General features: G+C 37.0%; 1 protein-coding gene across 5 annotated transcripts in view; it reads left to right on the forward strand.

The window, feature by feature from the left end:
* SLC39A10 (solute carrier family 39 member 10) overlaps positions 1 to 20,483 on the forward strand; it is a 109,482-nt gene that overhangs the window by 13,391 nt on the left and 75,608 nt on the right. For 2 of the 5 annotated variants that reach the window (XM_081581435.1, XM_081581432.1), the window contains one exon: positions 1,319 to 1,408. The exons of 2 other annotated variants lie outside the window; for them this stretch is intronic. The gene's annotated coding sequence lies outside the window, so the exon portion shown is untranslated. Of the gene's footprint in view, positions 1 to 449; positions 1,409 to 20,483 lie in introns of all 5 variants that reach the window. One more of the 5 variants, XM_081581440.1, reaches the window with a different exon arrangement.

The following is a 20,483-nucleotide window of genomic DNA, read 5'->3' on the forward strand; positions in this document are numbered from 1 at the left end:
GGACAATTTGAAGAAAGATATTTCCATACTGTTGCTGAAGTTATTGAATAAGTTATCTCACTTGACATCTATTTTTAAAGTGACAAATTGAATCCCCGATTAGAACATTCAATCTCTAATTAAAACACCAAACATATCTTAGCCCCAAGCTCTGCATATGCTTTAAAAAAATTAAAGATGTTTTCTCAAAACACAACATTACTTCAAAGTTTAAAGAAACTTATTTTTAAAATTTATTTTTATGTTTTTAGCTGCTCCATGCAGCATGCAGGATCTTAGCTGCCCAATCAACAATCAGGGATTGAACCCATCCCTCCTGCAATGGAAGTGTAGAGTCTTAATGAGAGCAAGTTTTTAGATGAACTTTTCACAACTCATTTAACCGTTAAAAAGTGGAGACATTACTTTCCTAACAGAGGTCTGTATAGTCAAAGCTATGGTTTTTCCAGTAGTCATGTATGGATGTGAGCGTTGGACCATAAAGAAGGCTGAGCACTGAAGAATTGATGCTTTCGGACTGTGGAGGTGGAGAAGACTCTTGAGAGTTCCTTGGACTGCAAGGAGATCAAACCAGTCCATCCTAAAGGAAATCAGCCCTGAATATTCATTGGAAGGACTGATGCTGAAACTGAAGCTCCAATACTTTGGCCACCTGATGAGAAGAGCCGACTCATTAGAAAAGACCGTCATGCTGGGAAAGATTTAAGGCAGGAGAAGAAGGGGATGACAGAGGATGAGATGGTTGGATGGCATCACCAACTCAATGGACATGAGTTTGAACAAACTCTGGGAGATGGTAAAGGACAGGGAAGCCTGGTGTGCCACAGTCCATGGGGTCACAAAGAGTCAGACATGACTGGGTGACTGAACATCAAGAACATTTAGCCATAATTTACTTAAAAGTTGCTAATACCTTGTCTTCTGTTAGTGCTTCAGGGTGGTTCAAAAACATGTTACTGAATGAAAACAGGCTAATCCTTGCTGGGTCTTTGATTTGGAGTTACCTCTGAAAAATAATCTTTGAAAAAATCTCAATTAATGATTAAGAATATTTACCAGTATAGGAATTTCCAGGTGGTCCAGTGGTTAGGATTCATCACAGGGGGCTTGAGTTCAATTCCTGGAAGGGGAGCTAAGATTTCCCTATGCCCTGTGGTGCAGCCAGAAAAAAAAAAAAAAGAGTATTTACCAATGTATAATATCTATGTCATTTGCAATAGGAATGTGGGGAAATACTGATATCGTCACAAGATGAATTTTACTACATTTTGTTTTTCTTTTGGCCATTGCTGCATGGCACGTGGGATCTTACTTCCAGACCAGAGGTCAAACCTGTGTTTCCTGCCTTGGAAGCTCTTAACCAGCAGAGTGGGCCACAAGGGAAGTCCCAATTTTACTACATTCCAAGGTAACAAGCAATACAAAATTTTATGGATATGACGATCAATGTTTATAAGCTATAAAAGACAAAACAACTAGATTATATTTACGACACAGAATGGAAAACTTCAGTAAATGTGGAATGCTGCTATATATATAAGACCACTAATTATGCTTATAAAGCAGAGTTACTGCAGCTACTTTATCATCCAAAGGCTGTTACTTCATTTGGTGATAAAAAGATTACACTTCTCTGTTTTGAAACTTCTAAAATAATAGATCTTGATGTGGTAACATCTACTCATTCCAGAGCTAGTTTAAACTAAAATACATAAGTAAATCAATGGCACTTAATGGTGAGTTTAAACATATCTTTCTGTCATTTAGTTATAGAATTGTTATATAAATACATTAGAGGAATTGAATGTTGACTTTTACAGAGGGAGATAATTATTTCCCTAAAGCCATTCTTTATATGGTAGACTTTATTTTCCTTGCAGAGGCAGGAATTCTGATCTTGCAAGGCACAAATAGCTGTAGGCCATTTCTACTTTTCCACTGACACGCAGAGGGGAGGTAGATAGGAGAAATAAATGAAAGTGATAATAATTTTTCCTATCTAGAAGACAGTTTGTTTCTTTTTTATTTCTGTGATGTATTTCCCCTTCTGAATCTCACACTGTGAAATTCAAACGTTAAAGAATTTGAATTAGAAATCTTCAAACTCATCTATAGGTATCAAAAGATGGGCCTGTTTTATTTGGAAAAGAACTCTTTACTGTAACCTGACAATTCAAAAATGTATTGTTACATCTCTTACTCATGAATACATCTTCAGTTTTGGTGGTATACGTTTGTTGTGTTAACACAGAATAATGAATACTTCCTTATTCGTCCACTACACAATTTGAAATTTGATTTTTTTTGCCACTTTACTCATTTTTTAATGAAAGGATAATCGCTTTACAGAATTTTGTTGTTTTCTGTCAAACATCAACAAGCGTCAACCATAGGTACATCCATATCCCCTCCCTCCTGAACCTCCCTCCCATCTCCCTCCCCATTCCACCCTTCTAGATTGTCACAGGGCCCCTGTTTGAGTTCCCTGGTTCATACAGTAAATTCCATTTGCTATCTATTTTACATATGGTATTGTAAGTTTCCATGTTACTTTCTCCATACGTCTTACCCTCTCCCTCCTCTCTTCCCCCACCCCGTGACCATAGATCTATTCTCTATGTCTGTTTCTCCATTGCTGCCCTGGAGATAAATAAACTCATCAGTGCCATCTTTCTAGATTCCATATATATGCATCAATATATGATATTTATATTTCTCTTTCTGACTTACTTCACTCTGTATGATAGGCTCTAGGTTCATCTACCTCATTTGAACTGACTCAAATGCATTCCTTTTTATGGCTGGGTAATATTCCATTGTATGTATGTACCACAGCTTCTTTATTCATTCATCTGTCAGTGAACATCTAGATTGCTTCCATGTTCTATCTGTTGTAAATAGTGCTGCAATTTTCCTTTTAATTTTTATTTTATAGTGGAACATAGTTGATTAACACTGTTGTATTAGCAAAGTGATTCAGTTATACATATATATGTATCTGTTCTTTTTCAAGTTCTTTTCCCATTTAGGTTATCACAGAGTATGGAGCAGCATTCCCTATATTATACAGTAGGTCCTTATTGGTCATCTCTTTTAAATATAGCACTGTGTACGTGTCAATCCCAAACTCCCAATCTATTCCTCCCTCCCCCATTACCCCTCCCATAACCATAAGTTTGTTCTGTAAGTCTGTGAGACTGTTTCTGCTTTGCAAATAAGTTTATTTGTATCTTTTTTTTAAGATGCTACATGTAAGTGATATCATATGACATTTGTCTTTCACTGTCTGACTTACTTCACTTAGTATGATAATCTCCCGGTGCCATTTGAGTTCTTGATACTTGGATAGATTCCAAGTGTTTTGACTTTGAATGCCTGGTTGCTTTCTGATCCTGATTACTCTGTTATTCAGAAGTAGTGTTTTTTAAGTCCCTCAGAGTTTGGTGTTATATTCTAATCCTTTTAATGGTTCTCTTGTTTTTATTAAAATTCATTGTCTTGTATTTGATCTGCCTCCATATAAGTGAGCTATTTAAATTGTTCAACTTGGTATGCCTCTTTCAGCTATTGTTAAATGGCTTGTAATAATTTTGTTTTGCTGCTCATTTCAGGGAGTTTGGAATGTATTAAGCTGTAGTGACCAGACTTTTGGGGTCTTTTGAATAGTGATGGGTTGACAGGAAGTGTAAGATTATGTATGAATAAAGATGCTTTCATCTTTAAGGAACATAAAACCAGTCAAAAGGCATTTAAACAATAAGGGAAATTATGACTTCACGTAAGAATTCTAGAGATAGGACAAAAGTTGAATATAGTAAAAGGTTCAACAAAGTTGAATAATTCATTGATTTAACAATAACATCATTTTGCCCAGATGTTTTCCATCTTTCCATTTTCCAAATTCAGTGTGTTGTTTTTCCTTGTGAGCAGATTATTGCTAGATTTCCCATGTAGATAAAAAGTGCTAAGACAGAAAGAGGAAGTTTCTACTTCCACATGTCTTACTGGAAGGAAAAACCTATCTCAGAGGCCCCTTTGGCTTATTGACCAGAATTATGTCGCATACGTATTCCAGAACGTATTGGTAAATGAAATGGAATATCACATTGACTTAAGTCAGCAGTGTTTTATGAAAGCTGAGGGCCCTGTGATTCTTTCAGGAAGTTCACAAGGTTAAAATTGGTTTCCCTAATAAATGCGAAGATGTTTTCTACCTTTTTCACTCCACTGATAGTGAAAAACAGCAATGGTGGGTAATACTCCCAGTTGCTTAGCACAAATCAGTGCTTGTGATATCAAAACGTACTAGTCATTGTATTCTTTACTGCCAGGCTCTCACATAAAGTTTGTTGTTTTCTGGGCCATACTGAAGTGCTTTTGTTATTTTAGTCTCATATTGTATGATTTAAGTTGTGAGCTAAAATGGCTGTTTTTTTCATGGAACACTTTAAAAAAAAAAAACCTGACTGACAAACAAAGTATGGTTATTCAGACATGGGTGTTTTGTTGACTTTTTTCTTGAAAATGAACAAAGTGAGCCTGTCACTTCAAGGAAAACAACTAACTGACAACATTTGTTGCAAATGATAAAATTTAAGCTTTCAGGTGAAAATTAGGACACTGGATAACTCATATTCACCACTGTGGAGTTGACAGTTTCCCAGTACTTAAATATATTTTCTAATGATATTGGTGGTGGTATTAACAGAAATGATTTTTTGATATGGTGTTATGAAATATGTCAGTGTTTGAAAGATCTTCATAACTCAGTAAATCAGTATTTTCCCAATGATCAATGCATGTTATAAAATCACTCATGGGTGATTCAAAGACCAAAACAGACTAAAAGATTTAAGGGTAACTGAGCATAAAATTTTATTGATCTGTTTCATATTCTGTGTTGTAACTAACTTTTGAGGAATAACCACTTTTTGAGTTTGGGTGTGGTATCAAAGAATATCCAAAATTATCTGAAGAGGCTATTAAAATACTTTTTTCAACTATTTATTTGTATGAAGCTGGGTTTTCTTAATGCACTTCAACCAAACAACAGAGTGAATGCAGAAGCAGATATGAGAATCTACTTTTCCTATAAACCAGATTTCTCAATTTTTTATCTTGAAAAATAATATTTTCCCAAAAATATCAGTTATATTAATATATAACAGGTTTATTATTTTTATTTTATAATTAATGTCTTTAAGGTTTTTGACTTTTAGTTTCTAAACTGGTAAAAATTGATAGATATGACTCATGTAAACAAATGTATGTTGTAATCTTCAGTACTTTAAGAGGATAAAAAGTTACTGAAACCCCAAAATTTGAAAGCCACCTGGTTTAGTCCAGGGTTTTACCATTTGGGCCCTGGTAGATGATTTCATGTTGTCTCAATAAAATCTGGATTCTATTGACAGGATGGTTAATGGCTTCATTAGAGATCAGTGAGCTGGCTACACTTGAAGCTGAAGGAGAATTTTTCCAGTGCCATCTGCAAATATGACTTCTCTTTGGGAAATGTTGGCAAAAGGTTCTCAGGTCTCAGGGACAGGGACCTCATACTGCAGTGCTCCTGGACTGCCAGATTCTAGGGGAACTCTTTCTTCAAAAGCTGCACATAGAAAATAGAGATGGTTAGTTGCCTTTCATGTCCATTGGGTATCAACCTGAGTCTCTGGTCTGGCTCTCAAAAGCAATGGTGTTCTTTGGTTCCAAGCTGGGAATGTTTCTTTCTTTCCCAGGGAACACAAAACAATAATATCTCACATCACTGTCTCATAACAGGACTGGTGGTCTCAGCTGTCCATGGACTCACCTCTAGGTGAGTCAGCAAGTCAGCCAAGGCTATTTTGATTGCTAAATTGGTAATTATCCAGGAAGATCAATGCAGTAGAAATAGAAAGAAAGTGAAAGTGAAGTCACTCAGTAGTGTCCGACTCTGCGACTTCATGGACTGTACCTGCCAGGCTCCTCCATCCATGGGATTTTCCAGGCAAGATTACTGGAGTGGGTTGCCATTTCCTTCTCCAAGGGATGGTCCCAACCCAGGGATCAAACCCAGGTCTCCCGCATTACAGGCAGACTCTTTACCATCTGAGCCACAAGGCAGCTTATTATACAGGAGGATCAATTTAGTAGAAACAGAACTAAACAATAGTCATATGAAATTGAAGAGGAAATTATGATAAAGAAAACAGTCACAGATAAATGCAAGGATCCTATTACATGACTTGTTTATTGTTTAGTTGCTCAGTCATGTCAGACAGTTACCTGCCAGGTTCCTCTGTCCATGGTATTTTCCAGGCAAAAATACTGAAATGGGTTGCCCTTTCCTTCTCCATATTACATGACTGGACAGTTATAATTCTCTTAATTGTGATTGAGAACAAAATAAGAGTCACAGAATTAAGGTTTAAAACAAGGGCTTCTTCTTTGAACATACTTATTTTGATATCCCTGAAAGTCAGTAGGTAGATATGTCTGTTAGGTAGGTGAAGTATGGTTTGGCTTTTTAACAATTTATTTATTTATTTTTATTTTATTTTTGGTTGCTCTGGATCTTTCACTGTTGCGTGCTGGCTTTCTCTAGTTGCAGACAGCTGGGGCTACTGTCTAGTTGTGGTGCATGGGTTTCTCATTGGCTGGCTTCTCTTGTCTCAGAGCACAGGCTCTAGGTGCATGGGGCTTCAGTAGTTGCAACATGTGGGCTCAGTAGTTGTGGCACACAAGCTTAGTTGCTCTGTGGTATGTGGGATCTTACCAGACCAGGGACTGAACCTGTGTCCCCTGCATTGATAGATGGATTCTTCTCCACTGTGCCACCAGGGAAGTCCTGGTCTAACTTGTAAAAGAGAGATTAGGCTTGGAATACAGATCTTAGAATGTTCATCATGAAAGTCATAGTTGAAGTTGTGGAAACTGGTAAGATTTCTTTCCCCGTGAGAGCTAAAGTGATAAGACAAGGCAGTCAAAGGTAGAAATGTAGGAAATGTCAGGGAATGGGAAGAATAATCCAGTATTAAAGACTGGAAAAGAGTGCTATTCAGGAAGAGAATAAAGAGACGTATTAGTGAAGAAGCTAAAGAAGGGAGAGTTTACACAAGGTGATTATCCTACAGTACAGGATGATTATGAAAAGGCAATATTTGGCAAGTAACAAATAGATGATGACATTTAAAACATCTGTTTTTAAATACTTTTAGATACATAGAAAAGTAGTGGATACTACAGGGAGTTCTTACATAGCCAACATCTAGCTTTTTCTATTAACACCTTACTTTGGTATGATGATCTATTTGCTGCAACTGATGAACCAGAATTGATGCACTATTATTAACTAAAGTCCATAGTTTATTCAGATGTCCTTAGTTTTTACCCAATGTCTTTTTTGTTGTTGTTTCAGAATCCCATCCAGGTTGTCACATTATAGTCATCGTATCTTCTTAGGTTCCTCTTGGTTTTGACAGTTTCTCAAATTTTCCATGTTTTTGATGATAACAACAGTTTTGAGGAATATTGGCTAGGTATTTTGTAGAATGGTCCTATGTTTTTCTCATGATTTTGGCTGGGGTTATGGGGTTTTTTAGGAAGGGAGATCACAGAGGGAATGTGCTATTTTATTTATTTATTTATTGGTTGCCCTGTGTGGCATGTGAGATCTTAGTTCTCTAGCCCAGGAATTGAACCCCCACCCCCTGCCTTGAAGTCTTAACCCCTGGACTGTTCGGAAAGTCCCAGGAAAGTGCCATTTTAATCACATTCTTTCAAAGGTACATACTATCAGCATGATTTATCAGCGTTGGTGCTTTTGATCACCTGGCTGTGTTAGTGTTTGTTAGATGTCCCCCCTATAAAGTTACTCTTCCAGCTTCTCTTCATACTGTCCTCCTTAAAAGGAAGTCATTATGCATAACCCACACCTAAGATGAGGAGCCCCCCTTCTTGAAAACAGAGGATCATATAAATAATTTGCAATTATTTTACATGAGATATTTGTTTATTCTCCCTCATTTTAAAATTTATTTAATTATCTATTTGTATCCATATGGATTCCTGGATATTTATTTCATATTTTTACATGTAATCCAAAACTGTATTTATTTTGTTGTTCAAATTGTTCCAACCTTGGCCATTAGGATTTATTTCAGTGACTCCTGTGTCTCTTTTACATAGTCCAGTTCAGTGATGACTTGAGTTAGCCATTTCGTCAGCATGGTGAACACAGGCATGAAAAATCTCAAAGCTTTAAATAAAATAAAACAAAACCCAGAGTGATCTAATTGGATGAACACTGAGGAGTCACTTAAAATTTATCAGACTGAGAAAATAGTTATGGTCTGTTCTTACTACTTTTATATTTAGAGCCTTTCCTTGTGACTCAGCTGGTAAAGACCCCACCTGCAACGTGGGAGACCTGGGTTCGATCTCTGGGTTGGGAAGATCCCCTGGAGAAGGAAAAGGCTACCCACTCCAGTATTCTGGCCTAGAGAATTCCATGGACTATATAGCTTTTATGCTTGCTGTCTGCTAACTTTTCCTTTTAACAGAGAGTAATGTGGTAAATGTTAATTATAATGTGAGTATGCCAGAATTTTTGATATATTGAAAACTTCTCTGTGAATGCCAGCAGTGTGAGATTACAGAGAAAAATGATTTGATTTTAGGGTCTTATTTAAATTCCTGCAAAGACTTGATCTTCAGAAATGGTATAAAAATGTTTTCCAATGAATAGGTAATTTTTCTCACAATGAACATCTAGCAGTAAAGCAGTTTAAAAATATTTAGAAGACAAAAGTTGTATTCATTTTGTTCTCTGATCATTTGAATTAACTGATGACATTTAAAAATTTTACTAGGGTCAAGAGAGGCTTGGGGATGCTGTTTGATAGGGTGTGTGGAGAAATTAAGGATGAAGATAGAGTATTAACCTATTACTCCTCCCCCACAAACTATTAGCCATGTTTCATGGAAGTCATTTTCTATAGCCATTCCACTAGTATTTACTCCATATCTACTTTGAACCAAGCAATGTGCTAGAAACTGAGGATACCACATTGAACAAGCCACCATCCTGCTAACAAGCAATTGGAGCACATAGGAGACAAAGACTGGGGTAGACAAGTAAACCACAAGTGCCGTACATTGCAAGCTATGTGCTGTTTGTGCAAGCGTGTAGGAAGTACAGCTAACTCAGAATTGGTTTGGGAAGGAAAAGGGGCAGGGAATTTCGTGTGTGTGTACATTGCTGAAGGACAAGTAGGAGGTAATCAGATGAAGGAAGGGAAAGGGTGCAGAGGAGAGGGGACACTTTAAGCAGGGAAAAGTATAACTTTTAAGGGAGTAACAAGTCTTTCAGTTTGGCTGGATTATAGAGTTTGAGAAGTATAATGTGAAGCACTTATGTGATTTAAACATTTTTAGAAGTCACATTAAGAAAATAAAAGGAATCAGGTAAAAAATTTTAATAATATTTTATTTAGCCTGATATTTTAAAAATCGTATCATCTCAGCAATGTAACCAATATGGAAAATTTTCAATGACACATTTTTACTTTATTTTGGTACAACGTTTGAGAAATCTAATGGGTGAATTACACTTAAAGCACATTTCAATTTGGACTAACCACATTTCAAGTGCTCAATAGTCACATGTGGCTAGGGGATACTATGTTGGACAGTGTAGTTTTAGAGTGAATAGATAAATCTTCAGAGATAATGTGAAAGGGTGGTGTGAGGCTGTGAAAAGTTTTTGCATGGGATTGATCTGATTGAGTTAGTGATGATGCCCATTTTCACTGTGGGGGATGGATCAGAGGTGGGCTTGAAAAGATGCCAACTAGTTTTAGGCTACTAGTCTAGTTCTAGGGGAGTGACTTGGGTGTACTGAGAAGTAGGAGTCAAGAGTCATAAGGAGGATTTCTCCGGTGGTCCAGTGATTAAGACCCCACCTTCCAACGCAGGCAGCGTGGGTGCTATCCCTGGCTGGGGGACTAAGATCCCACATGCCTCGTGATGAGGCCAAGAAAAAATGTCAGAAGGAGAGAGTGAATTGAGAGAGGAGGCAAGAATTACTATTTCACTGCTACTTTTTTTCCCCCCTTCTGGGAGCGAAGTAGAACCATTTTGAAAACTGCAGGGAAACAAGAGAAGAATGGCAGAATTGGGAGACCGTGTGTTTAATTTGGGACATCTTAAATTAGAGTTGCCTGAGACATATCAAGTGGAATCTTTATATCTGAAAACAAGGAGACAGATGTCATCAACATATAGATAGTAACTGAAGCCATGGGATTGGATAAAATAATCCAAGTTGAGTGGGTAAAACAGTAATTCTCAATCCTGATTTTTCAGTAAGAATTACCTGAGAGGTGATTTAAAATTCAGATTTTGAGTTTCGTCCCCAAGATGCTGGTTCACTAGGGTAAGGGTGGTAAATTGCACTTTTCATAAGAATCCTTATGTCTCTGATGCTGATACAAGTCATCCTTAGAACTCTCCTTCACAAACACTGATGTAGAATGATAAAAAAGAGGACCCAGAGGAAACTGCCTACCTGTGTGGGAGTTTAGAGAACAAAAGATCATGAAGAAGATAGGAAAGGAGTCACTAGTGAGCTGATAAACTATCAGAAGGGTGCTGTCTTCAGGTAACACGAATGGGGAGGATTCTTACCTGAAGGGGAACAAAGCTGGTGGTGGGACAACTAGACAGGTTTCTGACTTGTTGGGCAGTCAGTCTGGCAGAAAGGTACCACCCTTCTGGTTATTTTTCATGCTCTGTGTCCTGGGCAGGTCTTCTTCACCTATCATCACATCCATCAAATTTCCTGAGTATTTGAAGAAGGAAGGGTTTAAACTGGCTGAAAATGAGCAGAGAAATGAAACAATACAGTTAAAAGTGAGCACTAGAGTTAGTAACTAAGGTGGTATTTGGGTAACCTGGTAGTGGTGAAAGCTCAGTTTCAGTAGATGAGTTGAGAAAGTGGGCTGAATGAGTTTGTTTGAAAAAAAAAAAACTTTTTAAGAATCTTGGCTATGAAAGGAAGGAAAGAGAAGTCAGAATGTATAACATCCATTGTTTACTCAGAAAATAATAAGAAATACATGCCCTTCTTCTGAAATACATGCCTTTGTTTCATTTCTGTTGTGTGGATTGATTTGATACTATAAAATCTCCATTCATCCTTCATAGAGGATAGTTATTAAATAATATTATTTTGCTTATACATTAAAGACAGTGAAATGATATTTGGTCATTCTATCACCTCTTATACAAATTGTTGGAATGGATAAATCATTTTGCAGAATAATTATTAATAGTTTGAAAGAAGTACCAACTTATCGTAGGTTGGGGTTTGATGAAGGAGACAAGAAAGAAGAAACCAGAAACTTGAACCTAGATTTCTCAGTCTCCTTCTGACCTGTCCTCTACAGGTCAGTCGTGTTTCACTGGCCAAACTTGCCTCATCAGCCCCAAACTGGTAAGATTCTGTCATTCTTAATCATGGTTAGTCCACAAGTCACTTGTGGACTTGTCACTTGTTCACTTGTCACCGATAAAGGCAAGCTCACCAGAAGAACTTCATTGTTATAGTATTTTGGGGTTAGCTGTTACACGGCCTCCCTAACTCTTAACACCATTCCCACTACCAGTTTAATCTAGAACTGACTGATTATAATCACCAAACTTTTCCACTAACAATACTGTTAAATTGTTATTTAAATTTAACAGTTTAAATATTGCACAAATGTAGTTGAAATGCTATATGTTGAATACTTCTTTGGTTATAACTTCAACAGTCTCTGCAAAACAAAAATGTCACATGATCCATACTTTCTAAGGGGTTATCTTCTCAGTAACTTGCCATATCATGTAAAGAGTTTATAAAATCTATAAAGATTTTGATTAATTTATTGACTATCTTTTTATAAATAAATTTATTCTCAAAGATTTTTTTTTTGTCTTTGGGAACAATTTTTTTTTAAAAATAATTTACTAAAGTATTAATGGCCAGTCAGGGCTGGCTTCATCATGGCCATGCAACCTGTACAAGCACATGGGACCCCACGCTCAGAAGGGTCTGTGCTTGGTATATTGCTCTCTTGTTGCCATCTTGAAATTCTTGATACCTTTGATCAAAGGGTCCCACATTTTTATTTTTCACTGGGCCCTAGAAAGCTTTATAGCTGGTCCTGCTGGCAGTATAAAGGCTAGAAAACACATGTTGTTGTTGTTTAGTTGCTAAGTTGTGTCTGACTCTTTCGCACATGGACTGTAGCCCACCAGGTTCCTCTGTCCATGGGATTTCCCAGGCAAGAACACTGGAGTGGGTTGTCATTTCCTTCTCCAGGGGATCTTCTGGACCCAGGGATCAAACCCATGTCTCCTGCCTTGGCCGGCAGGTTCTTTACCGCTGAGCCACCAGGGAAGCCCAAAAAACCCATGATTCCCAGCTAATGTCTCAAATGAGTTAATAATTATTAGTCTACCTGAATCTCCTACTATATCTATAAAAAGAATATTAAAATATAACTAGGCTTCAAATTACTGACCAAAGCAACCTTTGACCAAGCCAGTCTTTTTTTGAAGTCTTTTTTTTTTCACCCATGCAAAACATGAGACTAGGTTTAAGAATACTTTTTCCCATATTTATTATTTGTTTGTTGACAATCAATAATGTAACTTCGGAACATTAGTGTCAGCACACAGTAAACACTATACCTTAACTGCTTGTATGATTAATAATTATTATCATTCAGTATTGCATTACTTAGTATCTTGGCTCAGCGTAGCTTCTAGATAAGAAGATTTGAAATGCTTCAAAGACAGTCTTTGACAGATACTAAATTAGGAACATTATTGCAAAGAGATTATTTTCTAAGTGATGGTTGGGTGCATGCATGCTAAGTCACTTTAGTTGTGTCTGACTCTTTGCAACCCTATGGACTATAGCCTGCCAGGCTCCTCTGCCCATGGGAATTCTCCAGGCAAGAATACTGGAGTGGGTTGCTATGCCCTCCTCCAGGGGATCTTTCCCACTCAAGAATCAAACTTGTGTTTCATGCGGCTCCTGCATTGCAGGGGGATCCTTTACTGCTGAGCCACCAGGGAAGCCCAAGTGATGGTATAGTTTCCCAATTTGGGCCTCATTTCACAAGCACAAATACCATCTGGCCTGACACAGGCAATCAAGCTCTCTGAACCAACTTAATATCACACACAGGGATTTCCAAACTTAGACTTTCTAACCTTTTCTTTCAACCTTTATTAAAAGTTCTAGTGGACACAGTTACCTGTTGGATCTAGTACCTAATTTGGAGGAGCCACTCTCTAGGATGCAGGGTTTCATCTAGTCTTTGAATGGACTGGCTAGTTCTCCAGGGGTTTCACAGAGCAAAGCATGTTGGAAATATTTATGATTCTGTTGATACCTAATTTCTATTTCCTACTCCCTTATGCCTATACAATTATAAAAAGGAAAATTAGGCTATGGAAGACAATACAGGTGATTTATAACATTTCTCTTTGATGATAGCAAAGGTGCAAATATTTCCCAAATGTGCTTCCTATAATAATAAATAATGAAACACCTTAATAAAAAGGTGTAGAGGAAAAATCCCAAATATCTCTGCTGCAGAACTTGGTTATTTTGCAATCAGTGTCACCTGGAATGGTCAGATACCTTCTACTTATATTTCTAACATTGCTCACAAATCAGGTATCTTAAAAAATGTAAAGAACTGGGAAACATACAGGAAGAGGCTCATGTTAAAATCATACTCAAAAGTAGTCACTGTTTGATGTAAATTCTAGAAAGTTCAAGTAAAGACTAATGCACACACATGATTCTCTGTAAAGATATGTATAATGTTTGTTGTGGACTCTCTCCACCCTCAGAACATAAAAGGCTTTCCTCAAAGCACACATTCCTGGTCTCTCCGGACACACCCCACACATAAGGTAGAACAGGAGACACGTGATTTTGGTATTCTTCATGCAGAATCCTCAGTTTACTTGTGCCTCCAATGAGGTAAAGTGAGTGTGAGTGAAGGGGATTTGGTCTGGGACCTGTATAAAGCTGGGAGTGCCATTAGCATTTTTGCAGCCATAGCAACCCATATTATCGCGAACACAGCCCTTATCACTCTGTACCATAATTGTCTTTTCAGTTACCTCCCTGACTGGGCTGTAAGCAACTTTAGGAAAAGAACCACATTTTCTTTGCCCTCATTTTCCAGCTATGTAGTGGCCTGCACATCAAAGGAGCACAAACTTTTACCTATAAATATTTTCATCCCTTAAAATTTGCCTTTTTTTCCCAAGGTAGACTTGCAGAGGAGGTAGATTCATCTAAATCCAAGGACTGAAATGAACCTTTAATCCCCTAACTGAATTTTAGTTTAAATCTGCTGAGATACATTTGCCTGCACTCGACCAATTCTTCATTGATTACCACATTAATAGCTCATATTTATGTGACTATGATCAAAGTCATTAACATACGCCTGATTCTGCCTAATTTTTAATGACTTAACTAGCATAAATAAATATTTGAACAATTAGATCAAGTCACCATAAAGACAGGAAAGCTTTCATCTAAATGTATAACCAAATTGGCTAATTAACATTTTAATTTAAGAGACTGGAATAATCTCCCTTGGAATTGATTCAAGCTAGTCAAGCTCAAAGATAAATCAAATGTTCACATTATCAGTATCTTTAAATGTTTTTATTCTCTATTCCACTTACAATTTTCATTGACCTGTTACATTTACAGCCTGGAAAGCTACCACTTTATGTTTCACTATTTTTTTTTTTTAATTACCAAATTTTGCAGAGAAAGTATGGAGATATTCTCAGAAAAATTGGGACCTGCACATAGTATCTAGATAAGAATAAAGTAATGTAAGGATTAAGAACATAACCTCCAGAGCCAGACTGTCTGGATTGGGCTTGTGGCTCCAACTCCTTGCTAACTACCTCAGTTTTCTTTATCTATGAAATGGGCATAATAATATCTACCTTGCAGGGCTGTCATAGGAATAAAATTAGTTACCATATTCACAGTACGTAAAACGGCACCTGGCACATTTTAAACCATAACACCTTCATGTGTTTAGGGTGGGAAGAAAAACTGAAATCTAACTGCTTAGAGAAAGCAACCATCATTGTAACTGGAATGAAATTTAAGTGTGATGAAATCATTAGAGGCTATAAGTGAGATTTACAAGGAAAATGTTAAGCATAGTAGGTTGCTAACTACTGAGTATTGCCAGAATCATTCCTCACAAAGTATTAGGAAGTTTCAAAAACTTGTAAAGGTGTATGCTAGTAAGAAGAGGTGATTTATGGGATTCTATGAAGAATGCAAAAGAGGCTTATTCTAATAAAAATAAAATATGATTTGAGCTTTACTTAGAAACAGTGCAAGAAAAATTCAGAAATCCCTACAAGCTTCTTCTATTTTGACAGTTCATTTACTGACTTCCTGAATATTTAGAATTTTGCTGCTTTCTTGTTGTCAGATTCTTAATAAATAAAGGTAAGCAATATTAGTTAAGATAAACCAAGCGTATCTTGGCTTTAAAAGGTGTATTTGATTATTTTCATTAACGTCATTAGTGAAATGAATCCCGTTATTAATTATCTTGGAAGCCCTAGGCAAGATTTGAAATTTGCTCTCATGTGATGACATTTTTAAACGAATTTTAAAATGACTTTATTAGTTTAACTTGTTACATGAATGAACTTGCTTTTAAAAATATTTACATGGTAACTTACTGTTAATTCATTTCCATGTTGATAATTTTTATTAAATTGAATCATAACCATCCACAAATATTCTTTAAATCTGTAATATTCATGTGGCTATTTATGTTACATGATAAATACATATTCCTTTGGAATAAGAGTTAAGGTTTGGAAAATTGATTTCCACTGTGCTCCTGAAATTTCAAGATGGCTGTCTGTTGGCCTCTAGGGCCCCTTGGTTGGTACAAGGGGCTGCTTACCAAGCCTTCTGTTTTTCTCCTTTTTAGTATTCTGTGAGTGAGCAAGGTAGCTAGCAACAAGATTGAGAAGTTGGCAGTATGTCTGTTTTTCCTCCTGTCCTTTTTATACCACACTGCCCTTAAGAATCTGGATAATCAAATTTCATTCCTTGTTAAAAACTTTCTCTTCAGTAAAGACCTTAAAAAGTATGTTCTCACAGCAATATAGATAAGTAATAAAATGGTACTAAACTTCCCTCAAAGTCTGTTTGGTTTCAAGGTCCAGGAACGAAGTTCTAAATGTGGAATTCCAGGGTTGGTGAGGACGATAGAGTAGGTTTGCCGGAGAAGCTTTTCCATCACCGTCACATGGTCAAATCTGTTATTGGCCTGTTAACCTCGCTCTAGCATTGAGCTTCTTGCTTTTGTTTATTCTTCTGAGTGGGTCTTCCCTTTTCTCTAGGCTAGGTCTCATTCCTATTTTGAAAGGATTTGCCATGGCAAATCAGAGGCTGAAATCAGAGGTTCTAAGCTTCTACATTATTGTCTTTCTCCCAATAGGGGTATCTAATGTCAAGGGTCTTTTGTTTGTATCACAGTGAATTAAAACTAAGGATCTGGCAAGTAAGTCTATTGTTAGCATTATCTAGGCAAAGCATATAAAAGAAAAAAAATTTTTTAAGCTAATTTTCCACCCTGGCTGGGTGAGTTGCTTGACTTGTCATTTTGTTTCATTTCTCTAATCTATTTTTATTTCTGCAGAGAACTTGAAACTGATTTTATTGAATTAGCCTACCAGCTTAAAATGATCTCACTTGCCAGGCATGTCAATCAAATGTGTTTCTCACTAGGGTGAGATTGGTGCCTTTCTCCCTGCCTTTGTGTACCCTTTCAAAGTGGTGGGCTCTCTGGAAGAGGATGGCCTTCTCTATTTCATGAGTCCTGCTTTTTAGAAAGAGACACAAGGGTTTCTGTGCTTCTCTCTGAGAATTTCCATATAAGTTCTGAGGGCCTGTTTATCTTCAATTTCGGAATGGCAAGGCTTTAGATGAGATAGAGCCATAATTCCTGAAGGGATCAGAAAAAGATGACCCCACAGGCCTCAATTCCCATCCTGACCATAGGGTTGACATGTTTAATGTCACATAGTGTTACAGGCCTAAAAGAACAAGGAGGGAAATATACCTTTTATAGTTCTCTGGCTTTAGAGCTAAAGCTGAAGCCTTAATTTCCAGGCTAAAATGTGGGGTCTCTAAAACTGAATAAGCAGTTGTTAATTTTGAGTCTACATTTAGAACATATTCCTGAGATCTTCTTTTCCCAATTCTTTAACACCTATTACTGGTACTTACTACTCTCCATATCAGGGCTATATACCAATATAATTTAGTCTTCCTTCTCAGGTATAAACTTGTCTGAACCAAACATTTTTGGCCATGTAAAAATCAGTTTAAACTGAATATGGATTTAAGGAGTTTATGTTATCTTTGATTATTACTAATTTTGATTCATGGAAAGAATTGTTGAGTTTGAAAGGCTTGATTTTTCAGAAGCACTCATGTTTTTAATAAATTTAATTAAAGGATCTTAATTTTGTTGTGTATGATGTCAATTTTCTCCTCTACTAGAGGGGAAAAAATGTTTATGACACAGGTTTTCTTTATTCACAGCTAAAGACTGAGGTATGAAGCATGGTTCTTATTTCCTTTATTTATTGTAGCTGGTTCTTTTCTAACCCTCTGAGGTGCAAAAAAAAGCCATTGAATTTATTATATCTTGCTTCACAAAGATAGATTGGTCATGCTTGAAATTTTAGATGTGAAATAAAATTGTGACTGAAGCAAAGCAAATGAGGGTCAACCATTTACACATAATTCAATACTTTCTCTTCCCCCCACATGTTGCAAATCATCTAAACTGTTTTTATAGTTCAGATGAGCTTCTTTATGAATCAAATGAGATGACTGCAAGAAAAAAAGTCTGACCTTTCAGAAATTTCCATGATTCTAACATATTAGAAATTCCTTTCCCTAAAACTGATATGAATATAAAACTGATAAAAATAAAGCATTATAGTGATATTTTTGCTGCACTTCTCATTGTTTACCTTAGCAGGTGATTTTGAGTAAGCCTACACATCACTGTCTGAGATTCCTTTTCCCAATAGGGAAAGCAATATACTGGTTTGCAACTCAGTCATTTATCCTATGTAGTAATTTTCCTTTAAGTCCTGCCCTAATCAATATGCTGATACTTGAGCTTATATGAATGTCTGAGTGAGTATATAAAAGTGGTAGAAGACATAGTCTATTTTTTTAGATTACCCTATAGTTTTATGCAGAGATGATATTTAAAATATATAAAATGAATAGAGCATAAAGACTTATCAATTAAAATAGAGGTCTTTCTTAGCCAGGCATTAACTCTTTAGTTCCTAAAATGTGGGAGGTCTAGGGAATCCTGAGAGAAAAGGCTGGAACAGGGATGAGTATCATGGTGGAATTCAATTCAGCTATAGCTGTTGAGTAACTTGTATATTTGGTCAATGGTCCTCTGTACCTGTGTGTACTAGTTGGACATTATTAGCCTTGTAAATACATAATTGGCAACATCCATTGGATCATCGAAAAAGCAAGAGAGTTCCAGAAAAACATCTACTTCTGCTTTATTGACTATCCAAAGCCTTTGACTGTGTGGATCACAACAAAGTGTGAAAAATGCTGAAAGAGATGGGAATACTAGACCACCTGACCTGCCTCCTAAGAAATCTGTATGCAGGTCAAGAAATAACAGTTAGAACTGGACATGGAACAACAGACTGGTTCCAAATAGGGAAAGGAGTAGCTTAAGGCTATATATTATAACTCTGCTTATTTAACTTCTATGTAGAGTTCAGTTCAGCTCAGTCCAGTCCAATTGCTCAGTCATGTCTGACTCTTTGAGACCCCACGAACCGCAGCACACCAGGCCTCCCTGTCCATCACCAACTGTTGGAGTCTACCCAAACCCATGTCTATTGAGTCGGTGATGCCATCCAACCATCTCATCCTCTGTCGTCCCCTTCTCCTCCTGCCCTCAATCTTTCCCAGCATCAGGGTCTTTTCAAATGAGTCAGCTCTTCACATCAGGTGGCCAAAGTATTGGAGTTTCAGCTTCAACATCAGTCCTTCCAATGAACACCCAGGACTGATCTCCTTTAGGATGGACTGGTTGGATTTCCCTGCAGTCCAAGGGACTCTCAAGAGTCTTCTCCAACACCACAGTTCAAAAGCATCAATTCTTCGGCGCTCAGCTTTCTTTATAGTCCAACTCTCACATCCATACATGACCACTGGAAAAACCATAGCCTTGACTAGATGGACCTTTGTTGACAAAGTAATGTCTCTGCTTTTTAATATGCTATCTAGGTTGGTCATAACTTTCCTTCCAAGGAGTAAGCGTCTTTTAATTTCATGACTGCAATCACCATCTGCAGTGATTTTGGAGCCTCCCAAAATAAAGTCAGCCACTGTTTCCACTGTTTCCTCATCTATTACCCATAAAGTGATGGGACCGGACGCCATGATCTTAGTTTTCTGAATGTTGAGCTTTAAGCCAACTTTTTCACTCTCCTCTTTCACTTTCATCAAGAGGCTCTTTAGTTCTTCTTCACTTTCTTCCATATGGGTGGTGTCATCTGCATATCTGAGGTTATTGATATTTCTCCCGGCAATCTTGATTCCAGCTTGTGTTTCTTCCAGCCCAGCATTTCTCACAATGTACTCTGCATATAAGTTAAATAAGCAGGGTGACAATATACAGCCTTGACGTACTCCTTTTCCTATTTGGAACCAGTGTGTTGGTCCATGTCCAGTTCTAACTGTTGCTTCCTGACCTGCATACAGGTTTCTCAAGAGGCAGGTCAGGTGGTCTGGTATTCCCATCTCTTGAAGAATTTTCCACAGTTTATTGTGATCCACACAGTCAAAGGCTTTGGCATAGTCAATAAGGCAAAAATAGATGTTTTTCTGGAACTCTCTTGCTTTTTTGATGATCCAGCAGATGTTGGCAATTTGAGCTCTGGTTCCTCTGCCTTAGAAAGCAGTGAAGGTTGTAAGTACCCTAAAATATTAGTATCAGGAATGTAAGTGCTCTACCTTATTGAAATTTAGGAGAAAGATATTGCATATATTTTAAAGTTGCTGAAATAATACGTTCAATAAGATAATTATAATCTTAAAATATCAGGATAGATAATTTGGAAGCTTTTTATGCTCTGAACCCAAAAGAAGTACTATGTATTGATTTTATGAAACCTAAAGACTTTGGTTCTTATTTTATGAACTCTAAAGACTTCGGAATAAATTTAGACCAATTCCTTTAATTTATCCATGAATCTGAGGACCATGGCCATTGTCTCCCACAGTTAGTGACAATGGTGAGACCTGAAGCTAGTACTCAGACTTGATCTCTTTAAACCTCAGAACTTCTCCTTTTCCCTAATAGCAGCAGTGGAAA

This window comes from Giraffa tippelskirchi, chromosome 3 (assembly GCF_054371585.1).
Source record: "Giraffa tippelskirchi isolate mGirTip1 chromosome 3, T2T-mGirTip1v1.2.pri, whole genome shotgun sequence".
NCBI classification, from domain to species: Eukaryota; Metazoa; Chordata; class Mammalia; order Artiodactyla; family Giraffidae; genus Giraffa; species Giraffa tippelskirchi.